Below are 16,327 nucleotides of genomic sequence, written 5' to 3'. Positions count from 1 at the left end.
TTTGTTTTATGCCTGGTGACAGCCAGGCACAAACACAAAAATTCAAGGAAAGGTGACCATAAACAGAGCAGCTCACAAACTGCTCTTCTTCAAACCTGCCGGTCGAAACTGCTGACTGACATTTGTTTAACAAAACAGAAACAACAAATTAGAGGCGGAGTAGTTCTGGTTTTTTGGGTTCAAGAAAAACCACTTTCATCTGAATGGGTCAGGTCAAGGTCAGGGGTCAGTGGTCCTTTTCTTTGCAGTGTAGTTTATTGATAAGCAAAATTGAGGGTGATTCATTCCTTTGTTGAAAGACTCTTCTAAGTGCAATAAAAGCAGATTAAGATGGTAAAATCTTAAATGTACCACCAGTTGAGAGATAATAGCCTGAAAGGTTAGTAAGGTTCTAATATACTGTTTTGCATGAATTGTTATTTGAACAGAGGTTAATGAACCAAACCATTGTAAAGCGGAGGAGAGAGGAGGACTTTCAACTTGAACTTTGAGAAAGCTTCAATCGGTGCTTTAGAGCTACAAACTAACCAGTAAGTAGGGAAGTAATGGACTGGTTAATTGTTGATTACTGAGCTACTGTACTGTACATAATCAGTGAATGTCAGCTCTATGTGTGCAAAGGCATCTTCAGTTGTAAGTGAAATGTTGTATTATTGCTGTGTGGTTGGTTTTATTTCTTCAAGCCGCCCGTTCACCAGATGGTTTGGATCCATTGTTTTTGCCCACTTGTGTCTGAATGGACATACGCAAATGAAAGACAAAAGGAAAAGTAGTTTGAGTGTTCTGTGCTTAATGATGCGAGTCTAATACTCACCATATGTTGTGTAAAGGAGCAAATTTAAGACTGTGTGCCGGAGACTCTTCTTGTGTTTTGACCTTCAAAGGGTCAAATCCAGGTTATGCCCTGTGAATGACCTTTGGATGGTGGAATTTTGTATTTTTCTAAACTACGGTAATCAGGCTGTGTTATAAATGTTGTCTAAATGAATGTTCTCATGCAAACTGGTTGTGTCAAAATCAAAAGCAATGTTTATTCATATTGTTTGGGTATAGTGCTAATTGTCTATTTCTCTGTGTTAATTTACAGTAAGAAAGCTTTATGTTATTACACTTCAACTCTGCTGTGTATTAATACATTGTTTTTTATTTCAGGGCATTTTAACAAGGTAATGTTGTTAGTAGTTAGTGTGTATTTGAATCACTAGCTTTTCATTCATAAACGTGACCATAAATTGATATTTGAGTCACGACTTGTGGCGCTGTGTCGAGTGTCATGCCGACGCTGGAGTGATCTAAGTAGGCCTGTCATCTGCCTAATGACTAAACCTCTGCCAAAATAAGTATTATACTAATGAGTCTGCAACACTTCTTCAGTAATAGGGGGGAAAAAAGCGAGGAGGAAAAACTCTCCTCGACCAAAAATAAACCTCGCTTGTAGTCGCCGGCTTTGAACTGCAGTGAGAAAAAAAAGGCATACTAACAGCCTCAGACTGATTTTAATGAGGTGTTTGTGGCCTATTTCAAGATGTGGCATTCTGTCCTGTTTAATTCTCCTCCGTCCCTGGTGAGAACTGCTCCGCACGTTCATGTTGGACCATAAAACACCAACATGTATCGCTGGCATGTGATCAGTCGGAGTGGTAACACATACCTGAGATGCTCTCTCTTCCTCCAACCTGTGACTCGTGCACTTTGCTATGCAGGATTTCATGTTTTCTCAGTCAGAACCAGAAGGTCTTTTGTTTTTCTACTCGAGTCTTCATTGAAAAGGAAGTTTTTTTTCTTCTTTATCTTGGGGGTAAATCTCACTGTCACCTGTATGAAAACACTGGCAGACCTTCCGGTGGCTCGACGCGATACTGCTCCCAGGTATCAAAGTCCGGCCTGCTATAATAACTACTGTGAATTGAAGGCGTGTGCTTGAACAAATATGCCCTTGAACCTGTTGTTTCAAGAATAAACAGCTGCCCAGCTGCTGTTCTCCAATGAACTGGCAGACTAACAGGATTAAATAATGTTTCAGGTGAGCAGATCTGTGTTTTGTGGTTTTCTGTGAAACCTTTGATAAGGTCACATTATCTTGAGGGTTTTAGGGTTATTAGATGGATGGGAAGTCCCGAAGGTTATCAGGAAAAGGGGAAATTTACATTTCCGAGGCTTATTTAGTCTACTGAGATCATGTGAAAGAATAGGAGGCTCCAGGACAGCTGCTGGTTGGAGCACAAGCGAGGCGGCATTTCGAGTCTACTGTATTTGCTAACTACAACAATGAAAGACATTTTACTCTTTTGTCATGTTTTATCATTAAACGATCCTCAGATTAACCGATAATGATTGCTGCTGGCAGAAGTGAGTGATGCCGACACATGTCAAACTCCCGCTGTTCAGAGCCGCTGCTCTGCTGGGTTAGCTTTGTAGAATGTGTCAGGCTTGTGGCACTCGTGACGGATCACCAGGTGTTGATCCACACAAAGGTGAAGAAAGCAATTAAAGAGTGGTAAGATATTATGCAACAAGAACCGGGTCACAACGTAAAAGGTCTCTTCATGTGCAGCTAGTATGCAAACTCACAATTCTAAATTCCATTTATGTATTTCTTATACACTCCTGAAGTGTTATCAGACTGACTACCTTTGTCATTTATTGAGGGGTTTATTGTTAACTTAGTGAGTGGTTAGTCTACAGTTGTGCTGACGACGTGTTTTAGTGATTACTTTCAGAAGAAGTGGCGATCAAACTTTATTGAATGGTGCTGCAATAAACCAGGGTGATGAACATCACTTTCAGTTTGTTGTCAGGCTTGCAGCAAAATGTTTTTTACAATCCTGATTTATGTAATTGAAACTTTACAAAATGTAACAATGTTTTCATTTCATTATGTAATAACCCACACTTTGTGATAATCCTCTGCATTTTTTTTGCAATAAATAGCTAAAATATAGTATGTAAGAACTTCTCGCATTTTTGTGATAAATTGTCACATATTGCAGTTGTTATTACAAAATGGGGAAATATGTTTTTAATTTATAAATTGATGTAGTGTGATGTTGTTTCAAGTGATTTCTTTACTTGACGGTGTAGTGGTTTGCACCCTTATTGACTGGTTCGAGTCTGCTACAGTGTTCATTTCTCTGTTGAGTTTGCATGTTGTTCCTGTGCATGCATGGATTTTCTGCAAGTCCTCTGATTTCCCCCCACAGTCCCACACGCATTCAATGTTAACTAGGCATTTTAGACTGAATGTGCATAATTGACTACTGTGATGTACTGGCCGACCTCTAAAGTCATAAAAAAAAGGCTTTAATTTAATTAGTTACTATTAATTTTGTTGTTTGTCTTTTATAACTTGTGATCGTCCAGCAGAAATCATTAAGCCTAGATTGTCTATTACTTCAGGTTAGTGCGTTAATATGCTGAGCCAAGATAGTGGCCATGGCAACAATTACACTGGCTAAACATCAACAACGTTATCCTCGCCAGTGTTCGCAGTCTGGAGGGTGATTGAAGTATTTAGTTAAAAGCACAGTAGTGTCCAAGCTCAGTAACACAGGAGCTCTTAGACCCATGTTGCCGCGTTTCCTGTTTCTTATATTTCTGGCAATAGTTGAAACCTAAGTATCTTATCTGAATTTCTTTAAAATGCATTGAGAGGCAGGAAAACCATCCTGCCAGCCTGAGTGGCCTGAAGCTGGGTGAGCTCTGCTCCTCTGCCGCCACAGAGCAGACTGTGCTCTGGAGGAGAAATATGATGTTGTCAATTACCGAGGCCTCATACATGACTATACCCCCGGAACAAAGAGCCCAGGGGCATTAAGCCTCCAACTCCGCCACCTCCACTTCCCCTGTGGTGAGGACTGGGCTAAACCCAGCGACGGCCGGCCTCCGCGCTCGACAGGACAGCTTCCTATGAGACGGTTTGTAAAAGCATTGCTCAGCTGTGACCGCTGTTGTCATAAAGAACAATTAGGGAGTCGTTAGCTGAACTGCCAGTTATTTTCATTATGTAGCATTTACTGCATCCAGTAACTGTTTAATAGAATGTAATCACTCGTCTTAAAACCCACAGATGTCTCAGACATCTCTTGTTTTGCGCAGCCTCCATGTTTGAATTAAGTACCATCCAATAAAGCTGAGAAAAGTAGACTTCCCCTTCAGATTGAACCAGCAGATGCTCTGAAATGTGACCTAAATCTTTATTTCTGTTTGCTCTCTGATAATTTTATTCTCTTCTGCTCTAGTTTTTTTTTCTCCTGCAGCTCACGATGATGTTTGTTTTGGGAAGTGTAGCAGTGATCGACATGACAAAGCTCATCATTGCCACTTTTCCTTCAAGTTTGCTTTTTGACAGGATTCATCATGAAGTGTTTTTTGCCGCAGCAACTGAACTGCATCAGTCTGTCCTGTTTGAACGCCCCGGCTTTACAAAACGATCTGCTGGCGGACGTTGAGGACGATTACTGTACTTCTCCTCACAATGGTTTGGAAATCCTAAAATGCTCTTACATAAACGTGATCGTGCACGTGACCTCAGAACCTCCCCTGAAGACCACCGGCCTCCCTGATCTCCCTGTCATCTGCTGTTTCTTGTCTCTTCAGGGCGGAGTCACGTCCACAATCAGCCGTAATGGCTTCTTCAACAATGGCTTAAAAAGACCTGTTTGCGTTTCCAATCCGAGCTTCTTTCCTGTTACATCACTGTCTCTCAGATCAGTCGTGGCAGGTTGTCCGGCACGTTTCTGACATGACAGCTGTTCCACAGTTTGAGGATTATTGGGTCTTGCTCCCACGTGGGCAAAGAGGGAGGGGATTACTTCAAAAACTACAGAGCGAGAGAGCCTGTGAATTTCTGCACAGAGCTCATGTGATGAGCCTGTCAGCCGCGAAGGCAACAAGCTCGTGTGTATTTCTGTTTATTTATTTTCAAGGTTCTGTGTAATTGTGACTTAGAGGTGGCGTTTTGCATTTTCCAGTGGGTTTGTCTGGCCACCATAGGTTCTCCTAAATACTGGGATTGGCAGGACAAAGGAAGCGGCTTTGAATTGCTTGCAAACTACAAGTCTCTCTGGAAATGCCCCGACCTGCTGTGTAGTTTATCGTAGCCTTGATCTGATAAAACATAATAATATGCCAGAGTACGACAATCAAGTCTTCTTTTTCGAAAAAGATCCGTCTCTGACTGTCAGCTTCAGGATGTTTCACTGAGTGTATCCTGTTGTTTCCACGTTCAGTTGTGAGGCAGATGGGTCAGCACAGTCTGATTCATTATTTATTCAACCAAGTGGATGGGCGTCTCTGCTGGTGTGTGTGTGCGTGTGTGCGTGTGTGCGTGTGTCCGTGTGTGTGTGTGTGTGTGTGTGTGTGTGTGTGTGTGTGTGTGTGTGTGGTGAATCGATCCCTGAGGCCTTAAGTAGTTCTAATGGCTGTATCTCCTCAAAAATGCTGTCAGACCAGCTGTAGAGTTGCTCTGTGATGGGATAAAATGCCCTGTGTTTATGTTTGTTTATTAATTACTCTTCACGAGGGGCTCAGGTGTTACAGTGGGCTGTCCTCTTACCATCGTGTTGGTTGTTTAATTCCTGGCTCGGCCTGTGTTTGCTCAAGCGCCTTTGGGTAAGTCAGTAAACCTGATGTGGCCTCCGATGGAGGACAAACACCTCGGTTAAATGGGTTGATGTGAATAGCAGCGTTAAGTGCTTTGATGCTGCTGAGAGGGCTGAAACGTGCTGCAAATGAGGGAGAGACGGGGCAGAGCCAAATGTTACAACAATCAGATCATTGTTTCCCAGTCTGGGGTCCAGGTTAGACTTTGGGGAACCCTGAGGCTCTGCCTGCTCTGATGTCAAAATTAGATTTGCACTTGTCATGAAGAAAACATAATCAGACTTTTGTTTTTAGATTCTACATGGAGCAGACATGGTTTGCTCTCTCTCTCGCTCTCTCTCTCTCTCTCTCTTTCTCTCTCTCTCTCTCTCTCTCTCTCTTTCTCTCTCTCTCTCTCACAGGCACACACACACACACACACACACACACACACCTATAGGAGCAACTTAGGTCACCAATTAACTTCACATGCATGTTTTAAACACCGTCTGTGGGAGAAAGCCTAAGTACTCGGGGGAAACTCTCACACACACACACAAAGGAAGAAGAACATGCAAACTTCACACACTCGCAAGCCTGGAATTAAACCGGGGGGGGGGGCTTGATTAAAAAAAAAAAAAATGCAAATATTATATTGGATTTCCACATTAGCCTGCCTGCGCCTAAAGCAAGCTATAGCATCATGATTTGAATGACTACAAAATATATATTTCCACATCATATTTCAACAACGATGCTTTGCTTTCTAAACCGTGCTGCAGTTTGTCTGTCGTGGCTGTAGCATGCCAGCGAGCTGCTCTATCTGCATGTCGAATATCACAGCACGGTAATGCAGTTAGCTAATGGCTGTGATCTGATTAGCGGAGGCCTCCCTGAGCCTGAGAGCAGCATGGGCACCGATGCAGCGTGGTGTCTGCGTAGTATTGTTCATAGCGAGAGCCTGAGCCTATATAAAGGCAGGCTAATCCCCTTGAGTTGCAGAAAGTGAAACTCACCTTGGCTACAGTCACTATGGGCGGCGTGGATGACTTCCCCTCAGCTGCTGAGGTTCACTGACACTGTATTAATTCAAAGCGTTTGCTCCGAGGGACAAGCTCATTGCCTTTGCTGAATAATTAATAATCCTTCTTCCATTTTGCCATTTAATATTTATCACGTATATGTTTTGTAAATCTTGAAATAAGAAATGCCTCTTGAACTCACGTTTGAGCATCGAACCGGTTTTTGTGTTGAGCCACATTTTCCCTCTTTGATGCTGAATAAGGTGTAACCAAGGACATTTTTCAGCAGAGGCCAGTTGCTTTCTGCAGAGCAGCTCCGCTTTGTGGTAATTAATACAAGACAACTGGAACCGTCTCGAGGCTACGACCTGCTTTCTCTGCTTCCAGGTGGCATGGTCCATATTCTTAATAACCTCATATATTATGTGAGTCTTCTTCTTAATTAATAATAACATATTTTCCAATGATACAGCTCCTCATATGGCTGAGATTTGGAGCACCTATTTTTCTATGCTTTTTTTTGGAGGTAAGAATGCACCAGACAAGTACTATTTTTAAAAAAAGTGTGAAAACATGAGCATTTTTAGATTCATCTCACCCTTCACAACCAAGACCAAATTGTGGTGTTTTTGTACAGATCTACTGATAACAACAAAACAAACATTCACTTATGAATGAAAAAGAAATTTATGATTTGTGGCACAGCTTGGAATAGCACAGCTGTTTAGTAGTGGTCAGCATTCACAATGAAAATATTGCTGGTTTGAGTTTGCATGTTATCCCTGTGCATGGATGGGCTTTGTCAGAATAGTCAAGTTTCCTCCCACAGTCCAACAAGTACACATGTGAAGTTACCTGGAGACTTAAATTGCCCCGAGGTGTGGCTGTGAGTGTTTGTGGTTTTCTGTGACCCTGAACTAAAATGATGGCCAATCTTCGATCAGATCTTGGAAGCCAAGCAGGGTTGGGCTTGGTCAGTATCTGGATGGTGGACCTACAGGCAACACCAGGAAGCCTGTGTGAGTGGATGATGCTATATAAAACCAGTGCATTAGCACAAATACTAACCTTTAGCTTCTGGTATTGGTGTATCCCTAGTATTGCCTCATAATTTCAACCTTGTAACCTTTTTTTTTTGTACATTTGCAGCATATTGAACTGAAGGTGAACACTTGAAACACAGATTCCAACCTCGATATTTAACTGTGAGACTGTAGCGACCATCAGTGATGTGATCTTTGTGTGCCGACCGCAGCATGGCTGCCTCTGGAAGCGGGACGCTCTGACTGTGAGTCTGAAGAGGAACCGATCTGGTTTCTAGCTTGTCAGACCCAGCAGATGTTTGTTATATTGCTCTTGCAGCATTGGCGTGTGCTTGACGTGTTTTTCAAAGCTTACATTCTTTCAGTCTGTAATGATTACCATTAGCCTGTACGTGTGAAAACTGAGAGGCGCACATAAATGGCCCGGTGAGTAACAGATTTAACCTACATGTGATTCTCGAGCTTTAAAATGAGTAGAAGTGTGTTTTCTGAGCAGCTCTTTGATGTGAGTCCAGAAGGCATTGGCTCTGGCAGCCGCGCGTCGCTGCCAACGTTGACGTGAGCAGGTAAGTGGAGCCGTGATATCACCCAATGGGAATTGTTTCAAACGGCTCTGTTGATGCAGATATTGGTGTGAATCACACGTGAAAGAGCGAGATGCTTTGCACAGACATGCAAACATGTGAGTCATGTGAAACTGAATGAAGTTGGGACAAAATGTTCTGTGGACGTGCGTGTTGTGAAATGGCACTTTTTTATTTGGAGCCATCGTGATTGAACCCTCATCACCTGCAGCCGGCTGATGCCCATTTTGTATTTAAAGTGTTTGGATGCTTCTGAAATCTGCGGGTTTTCTCCTCTGGCTCGATTGTCTTGAAATTTAAATGTGCACGTTTGCAAAAAAAGAAGCATTTCTGCCTGATGGATGGATCCAGCATAGGCTGTTTGTTTTGTTTTTTTTTTCCAATCAGTGTATGTGTGTTGCCTAGGTTAAGGCCAGTGCGGGCAAAGCTTTATAACCCGGAGGTTGTGCCAGTGTACTTAGTCACACCTTATTCTGTTGAGGCAGCGTCAGAGCTGAAACGTGACTGTTCATGTATTGTTTGTGTGGTTTTTCAATGAGATACTATCAGTATGCTCTTTCTTTTCCTCCATTATGAGTCGAGTTGAAGTTACATCGAGAGACCACAAAGACCTTTTAGATCAGTAGTATTGGATGTGCCTTGCTCGCATGCAAATGTTAATTTTAAAGTTGCTCATATGAGTACGTTAAAACAACACGGACATCCTTCATCCCTCATGAGTTTCGATTGCAATAAAAAACAAACACGGGACTCCGTCTGTGTTGACTTTCAAGTTCACGATAAGAAATTGCCTTTGCATTAAGGATATTGTGTTTGCACACTGTTGAGTTTGCTCAGTGAGGACATTGTGAGGCATGACAGCAGATTATTAAACCGAACAGGGGGTAAAAGAGTTAAACTTCTTCCCCTGCCAGTTTGTACCAGGGAAGGTTTTTTTTTTTTTGGTAAATTGCACAGAGATGGAGAGGTGGATCGATCTCCTACCTCTGTTGGAACATCGATGGCAGCAACAGAGTTACGTTTTAACAAAGAAGAGAGGGCTTTTTGTCTTTTTTCTCTTACAAACCTTTTTCCAGCCTACATCACAGTGTCTCTGAAAATGTTGTTTTCGTTCACTGAAACAGCTTCACCAGTATAAACAGGAGGGTATTTAAATGCTTTTGCTGCCTGATGTGTGCCATGTTCTTGCAGAGCCACTGTCAGGCGTTGTTTTTGCATGGGAAAGCAACAAACCCTATATGTAGGGCAGCATGTAAATCTATGTAAAACCTCTAGAAGCGAAGCTTTGCTCTTCTACTGCACTCTTCTGTTTAAACTGATGGGTATTTGGAAATGCTAACTGGTCCACTGGCACATTTATTAGCTCTGGAAGGAGCTTGTGTAAACGGCGATGCCTGTGTACACTGGATGTCGATGTCTCCTGATGACTTATTCACTCGTCCCCTGCACCTGCTCACTTTCCTGCATGTTTGAACGGGACCTCGCTGTTTGCTCAGTCGGTGAACGCTTGACCATTTCAAGTGCGTGAAACCAAAAGCCAGAACCTTTACAGCGGAGAGGCACTTGACGTGGAATCCAGGTGTTTTTACAGTCAAAACACAGCCGGATGGTTAATCGGCGGTGACAAAGTGAAGCAGGGAAGGTCATGGTGTCTCTGTGCTGTCAAAGGCTCTGGCCTATTTTTCTCACAGCGCCCAGCTATTACCCAGCAGCCCCGTGTTCTGTGATTAGAGAACAGGCTTCTAGTTGGAAGCTTTTTGGAAAGAGTCACACGCTTTTTGGACCTGTGCCCTGTCTTTATTGATAATTGCCTCTCAGGCACGCACACAGGCGCCCTTGTTTGAGATGCTCAGCTGTAATTCAGAGCTAAGCATTGAGTGGGCTTCAAGGTGCAACGAGTGGATCGCTGGCTCTGTCAGGCGTCATAAATGTGACGTTTCTCTGCACCGATAAGGTTTTCCCAAACTGTGACATTCACTCTTCTATCTGTCTGATATTTTCTACAGCCCTTTTAGCAGCACTGAACCATCTTATTATAAATCATGGTTACAAACCAACTTATCTGTGCTCTAAAAATGGGATTTTCTGCACACTCCGGACATTGTGGATTTAGGATTCACACAATCAAAATTGTAGAACCAAATCAGAAGCTTAACTAATATCTTCAATGGGAAAGACTTGCCACCTGATTTTTACATACAAGATTTTTCATCGTGTTACTGGTATTTTGCTTTTAGATAAACAAAACTTTAATAATGGCAAGTCGCCAAACGAGCACAGTATTTTTTGTATTTCTTGGCCATATGCACATAGAATAATGATCTAGTGAACCAAACAAAAATGTTTCAGGGTTGAAATCAAAGGATAAGGGTTAATCATAAAATAAATAAAAAAAAAAAGAGTCATCGATAGTTATATAAAGTAGTTCTTAATATGTAAGGAAATTCGATTTGTGTCGAATTTTATTTAAAGATAGTTGGCAGCATTTTTACTTCTTTTCATCTTCGGATGTACATACACATCTTATAAAACATTATTCTTTGAATTGACCCCAAAATTCAATCACAAAAACACAAGTCCATCTTTTTAAAGAAAATATTTTTACATTTTGATAGTGACAGTAATGACATCAATCAGAAATACAGGAAAAAAAATCTCCAAGTAAAATGTATATTATATATCTCAAGGTATTAGTTAATTTAAAGTTATTACATAACTTTAAATTAAAGCAAGAGCTTGTATTATTTCACTTCCTATGTAATAAATCTGAAATGTATGGAAGTTTCACTGGTCAAGTTTAGCTTTTTCTTTGTATTGAAACTTTTTGAGATTGTACATATCTAGAATTGAAAACAAGAAAAACGGGTGGCCATCGTCTTTAAATGGAAATAATCACACAACTAGTTTCCTTGGATCACTCGGAATCTGACACTGAAATCAAACTTGAGCAGGTATGTAAAGTCGTTCCGCTCTCGTTTCTCTTCACCACTGACGTGCTGAAGCTCACGTTTGTGCTGTAACGCCCATTGATCGTCCCCTCGGTTAAACCCTGCGTTTGACCGTGTGAAGGCCGGTCGCCAGTGGCCAACTTTTTTCTCTGGTATCGAGCCGTTAGCCTAGCCTCGCTGCTAACACGACGTTATGTAATGGTTCAGCTGGACTTTGAGCCATGTGAGCTGCTGGATGTCACACTGGCTTTCTTGTTGCATGCATTTTTTTTTTTTTTCTGAGTAGTTGGTTTGTATCAATTTCATAAGAGAGCCATGATTTTAGGAGATTAAAAAAAGTTTTACTATTTGATAGAAAATGATTTTGTCTGCATCGAGTGGAGAAAGTCTGCTTACACTTTACCAAATTCATGGATATGTGCGTGAAAGTCATATATGTTAGTTTTGGTTCCTCAGCCTGAAATTAAAGCCTTTTTTAAAAGTTTTTTTAAAACAATTTTTTGGGGATTTTAATAAAATGTCAATGTTGCGCTTATATAGTTAATTTTATTGAGCTTATTTCACACTTGTATACTTTTAAGTTGATCTTAAATGTATAAATGCTTCTTAAGTACTCTGTAATGACTGAATCTAGAGCTGAAATTATGTTCTTAGATTTATTAGACTGACTTGGAAAAAATACACTACAGTACAGTAGGGTGTGCTCTGGAGTCTTCTGTTATGTTGCAACTTTTTTTACTTATATAGAAAAAGTGGATGCTACTGATATTGCAGTTTTTTGATAATAACCTTATATTATTGTTAGCATATTCATTGCTATTGTTAGCAGATTTCCTCCTTTTTGTACGTGTATGCAAACATTTATAAAGTCTATTTACTTGATAAAGGAGTGGTCCTGTTGCAAATCAAGAAACTATTTCTGCAGAAAGAGCCGATGACAGTAACTGGCAGTTTCTGCTCGAGTTTCGTTTCAGTGTTTATTTTGTCGGAAGTCTGATACGAAATCAATGGGAAACCCATTTAAACCTCCACACGGTGAAGCTTTCTATTTCCAACGCTTTTGATCAATACAGTTCTTCTAATGCACTTTCAGTTCTTTATTAAAACTATGGAAGCTTATTAATACAGATGAAAACACTTTTATTTAGGCCATTTTTTTTTTTTTTTTAATTGACGTCTGCATTGACGTCGTAAAAACTTTAAACATGTGCTTCTGTCTGGTGCTGTGTTTGTTTGTGTGTGAGAGGTGGGCTGTCCTGAAAAACATTCTGGAAATGGTGTTTCTAGATACAGAAGACATTACTGTCTTTTTTTCCAGTAGATTTTCACCAAAATAGGACACGTCTGATGGGATTGGTATTTTTCCTTTGGGCATCGACAGAACAGAAAAGAGAGACAGAGTCCTTCTGTCCTCTGCATCTCTAGAAAGCTACAAAGATGGATTGAGAAATCCTGATTGAGCAAACACAGCGGAGGAGTGACGGCAGGGAGCGGCGCTCAGGGAAAGAGAGGGAGTGTGATTACCTGCTGCTGCCCCCTCCTCCTCCTCCTCCTCCTCCTCTTAGCCACCTCCCTCTCTGGGAGTGTACACACTCCTGTGCTCTTCCCCTTGCTTGTTCACACACGCTCTTGGCTTCATGCTGCACACACACACACACACTCTCCATCTCCTCTGCCCGTGCGGACTGTGCACATCAAAGGGGAAGCGGAGCCTGACCGGGCCGGGCGGCTTGTCCACCGACTTCATGTGAACGTGAAGAAGAGCTGCTGTTGAGATAAAAGCTGGAGGAGTGACCAGAGAGGAGATTTCTTAATTTGGACCTGCCACTCCTGTCTGAGAGCAACTTTTCTCACTCAGGGACGCGCTGCTGCTTCCTCCTGCCAGTGCCGACTGACGCGACAGGGTGAGTGCTGCAGAAATCTCTCTCTGCCTCCTGCTCATTCACTCTCACTCAACTGGAAACTCTCCTCAACTTCCTTGTGGTTCCTCTGGTCTTTTCCTTTCACCGCTGCGTCCCTTTGCCCTGCAGCTCTCTTATTGATCTCTCATCCTGGAGACCTTATGCATGCGGTGTGTGTGTGTGTGTGTGTGTGTGTGTGTGGCAGCTCCCTGCCCCATGGGATTAATAAAGTATTTCTATTCTATTTTTCCCCCTGGAGGATTGAAGCTCAGAGTTGTGTGCATGTGCGGAGGACAGGCTTGAGCAAGATGGAGCTGAGATTTTCCTCTGATTGACTTGTTTCCTGACTTTCTGCACACTGAAGCAGTATTTATAGAGGACGGTGCGTGCACCGCTTTCACTGACTGCCACGAGTGTGGAAATATTTTCTATTTTTTACTGATGAAAAAAGAGAAAATGTCAGAGTCCGGCCGAAGCTGTTCCACAACAGTGACATTGACCTCGTCATCTGATGTCCCGGTCACGTCACCCGTGCTCTCACATGCTATTTATGGTGGCGTCCGCCCTTAAAAACACTACTATGGAGTAAAGACGTACTCATCGTGGTTTTAATTGCAGTGATGTTGAGGTCCTTTGACTTAAACCACTGCTCTGGTTCTCATGTCGAGGTTTATTTATGCATTATCCACAGTTTTTGTCCGAACTGGGAAAAATGTGGGCGAACACCGGCATTTGTCTGTACCACTCACTATTAACAAGGATCAAGCAGCAGGATCAACTTAATTACATATTTCCTGAGTGTACTCAGAAACCTTTTCAAGTTTTAACTGAAGTATATACAACTTTATTGGGCACTAATGCATTCAACATGTTTTCTTGTCTTGTTACACCTTCATTAAAATAAACACTATTTGATTCTTGCAAATCAATACTGCTGTTGGTCAGCATGTGTGTGCATGCGTGTGTGTGTGTGTGTGTGTGTGTGTGTGTGTGTGTGTGTGTGTGTGTGTGTGTGTGTGTGTGTGTGTGTGTGTTATTTCGTGCCCTGTCAGCTTACAGGAAGCCTTGCTTTGTGTAAGTGCACTCGTGATTTCTATCTTATTGTTTTGTGAATTGCACATGCATGTACGTCTAATGGCTAATGGACTTGGAACATTGGAGCTTTCTCCTCTCGAGTGGATAACTAATGGGAAAACTCACAGGAATACACTTGTTTTAATGAGATCGTTCACTGGAAAAGACCAACACAACTCTTAGATAAGTTCTGATGGTGGACTGAACTTTGGAGCTGCAGTTTTAAATCCTTTTTATTGCAACTCTTACAGGACAAAAATAAATTCCTAAAGAAGTACAGTGCTCAGACATGTAACTGTGCTTTAGGTGTAGCTGCACGAGCATGAGTGGTAGGTCTCTGACCTTTAACATTGTAAGTCGTATTAGTCACACACTTTGATAAAACATTAATTGGAGTTCAGCAGATTTAATGGACCTTTTCATTCATCAGCTGTGAAAATGATGCCTAAAGTTGACCAACTTGTTACACATGAAAGAACAAAGATCCCTGAAAAAGCTGCTCCTTTTCCCATCCTCACACTGATCCACTCTCAGCCCGTCACTTCACTAAAGATTATGTTTAGCTTATTTTTGCAAAATTGCAATGTTTCAGTTGTTTTCATCTGTGCCTATTCTCATTCAGGTCACCCACAGCCCTCCCTCCCTCCAGACTGTTTGTGTTAATCATTAACGCACTTCTGTCACAACCTGCGAGGGTAAACCTCCACTGTGCAGATCTGGATATGCAAACATGTGCGCCAGAGCTTTAACTTGTCCTATTAATTGAATTACACCAGAGAAAAGTTTGGAAAATCGTCATGAAAGTGGAGTCTGCTTGGATGAGTGACTGTGAAGGTGGCAGGAGGTTCTGCGCAGGTAACCTCAGTGACTAATACACCCAGACACGCACACGGCCATATCCTGCCCTGTCCTTTCATACTCACTCACATGTGTGCTCCATAGCAGTGAGTTGGCTATAGGATTACCAGTCTGGCTGTTATCCTATTACACCACAGAGGTTGTAAGCTGTCATCTGTGTATGATATCAGACAGTCCAAACAAAGAGACCAGCCTCCCGCTCGCTCGGTCGCGCACACCGACGTGCGTTCGCACCTGTACCGATCCCCGTCTTCAGTTTCGCTCTGAGCGTTTACAAAACATGACATCTACAGTGCGAGGAGTCCGCGCCGGAGCGGGTTTAGTTTTACAGATTGTTGGTTTTCGGATTAGGTTTGATGCCGTCGGCTCACGGTTTGATTTCCCGCTGACGAGAGAGTGGAGGGAAGATTCATGCGGACGGAAACTTTGGATTTGCATTGAAACATGCCACTGCTGCTCATACCTGTAGGCCGCTGAAATGATCGATACGCGCACACCGATAAGTGAACTTTGAACCGCTGGTCCCTGAGGCCTGGCAGGCGGGACAGAGGAGTGGCCGCCAGCGCCGGTGATTATGAGTTATGAGGCGCTTCAGAGACAGTGCCAAAGAGACGAATGGCTGAATGTCTGTATACAAAAAAAAGACCTGCACAAGAGCTCTAGCAGAGCAAACCAGATGTACAGTATAATTCTTTTTTCAAAGTCATATCTGTGTTTTCAGTTTAGCTTTTACTACCCCCTTAATGCGGTTACTGCAGTGACTCACTGGTGGTGGACTAAAATAAATTTCCCTCTGACAAAAAAAGCTACATATCCTTTTTTTTTTACTGTGCCAGACAAAAAGCCTGTCAAAGACGTCCTCGTGAATAAAGCCGTTCTTGTGCTGCCGGTGAACGTGCCCGACTGTCTTTTTGATCAGCAAGAAGCCGGGGTAAAAATAACCAGGATAGTGTTTTCGTCATCATTTCCGCAAAGAGCAGAGACAGCCGCCCACCATGCAGCCTGCCGGGTACCTGCTGCGGTGCTCCTCCGCCGCCGCCGCCGGCCTGATTACGACCTGCTTCAGCCGTGACAAGATGTCTTATATCGGCCCTGGAAGCTTCTCCCTCTGGCCTTGTAAGCCTCAGCAAATACATGAACGCTGATTATATCGGCCCAGATGTGCTCCAGTTAGTAACTACATGCAGCTTTCTGAGTGTTACATTCAGACTTGTAACACACGTTTGCATCCAAACACTCGGATTAAAAATAGAAGAAAATGAAATTGCAAGATTTCCATAGTCTGCCATGGCTTAATGAGCCTCAGCTTGGTGAACA

General features: G+C 42.4%; 1 protein-coding gene across 2 annotated transcripts in view; it reads left to right on the top strand.

Annotated features, from left to right (window-relative positions):
- Positions 1-16,327, top strand: part of coro2aa (coronin 2Aa) — a 33,357-nt gene that overhangs the window by 896 nt on the left and 16,134 nt on the right. The window contains exon 1 of one of the 2 annotated variants that reach the window (XM_030094518.1): positions 12,812-13,081. The exons of the other annotated variant lie outside the window; for it this stretch is intronic. The gene's annotated coding sequence lies outside the window, so the exon portion shown is untranslated. Of the gene's footprint in view, positions 1-12,811; positions 13,082-16,327 lie in introns of those variants that run through there. 2 annotated transcript variants of the gene reach the window in all.

This window comes from Salarias fasciatus, chromosome 6 (assembly GCF_902148845.1).
Source record: "Salarias fasciatus chromosome 6, fSalaFa1.1, whole genome shotgun sequence".
NCBI lineage: Eukaryota > Metazoa > Chordata > Actinopteri > Blenniiformes > Blenniidae > Salarias > Salarias fasciatus.
This window is presented reverse-complemented; position numbering and strand designations above follow the sequence as displayed.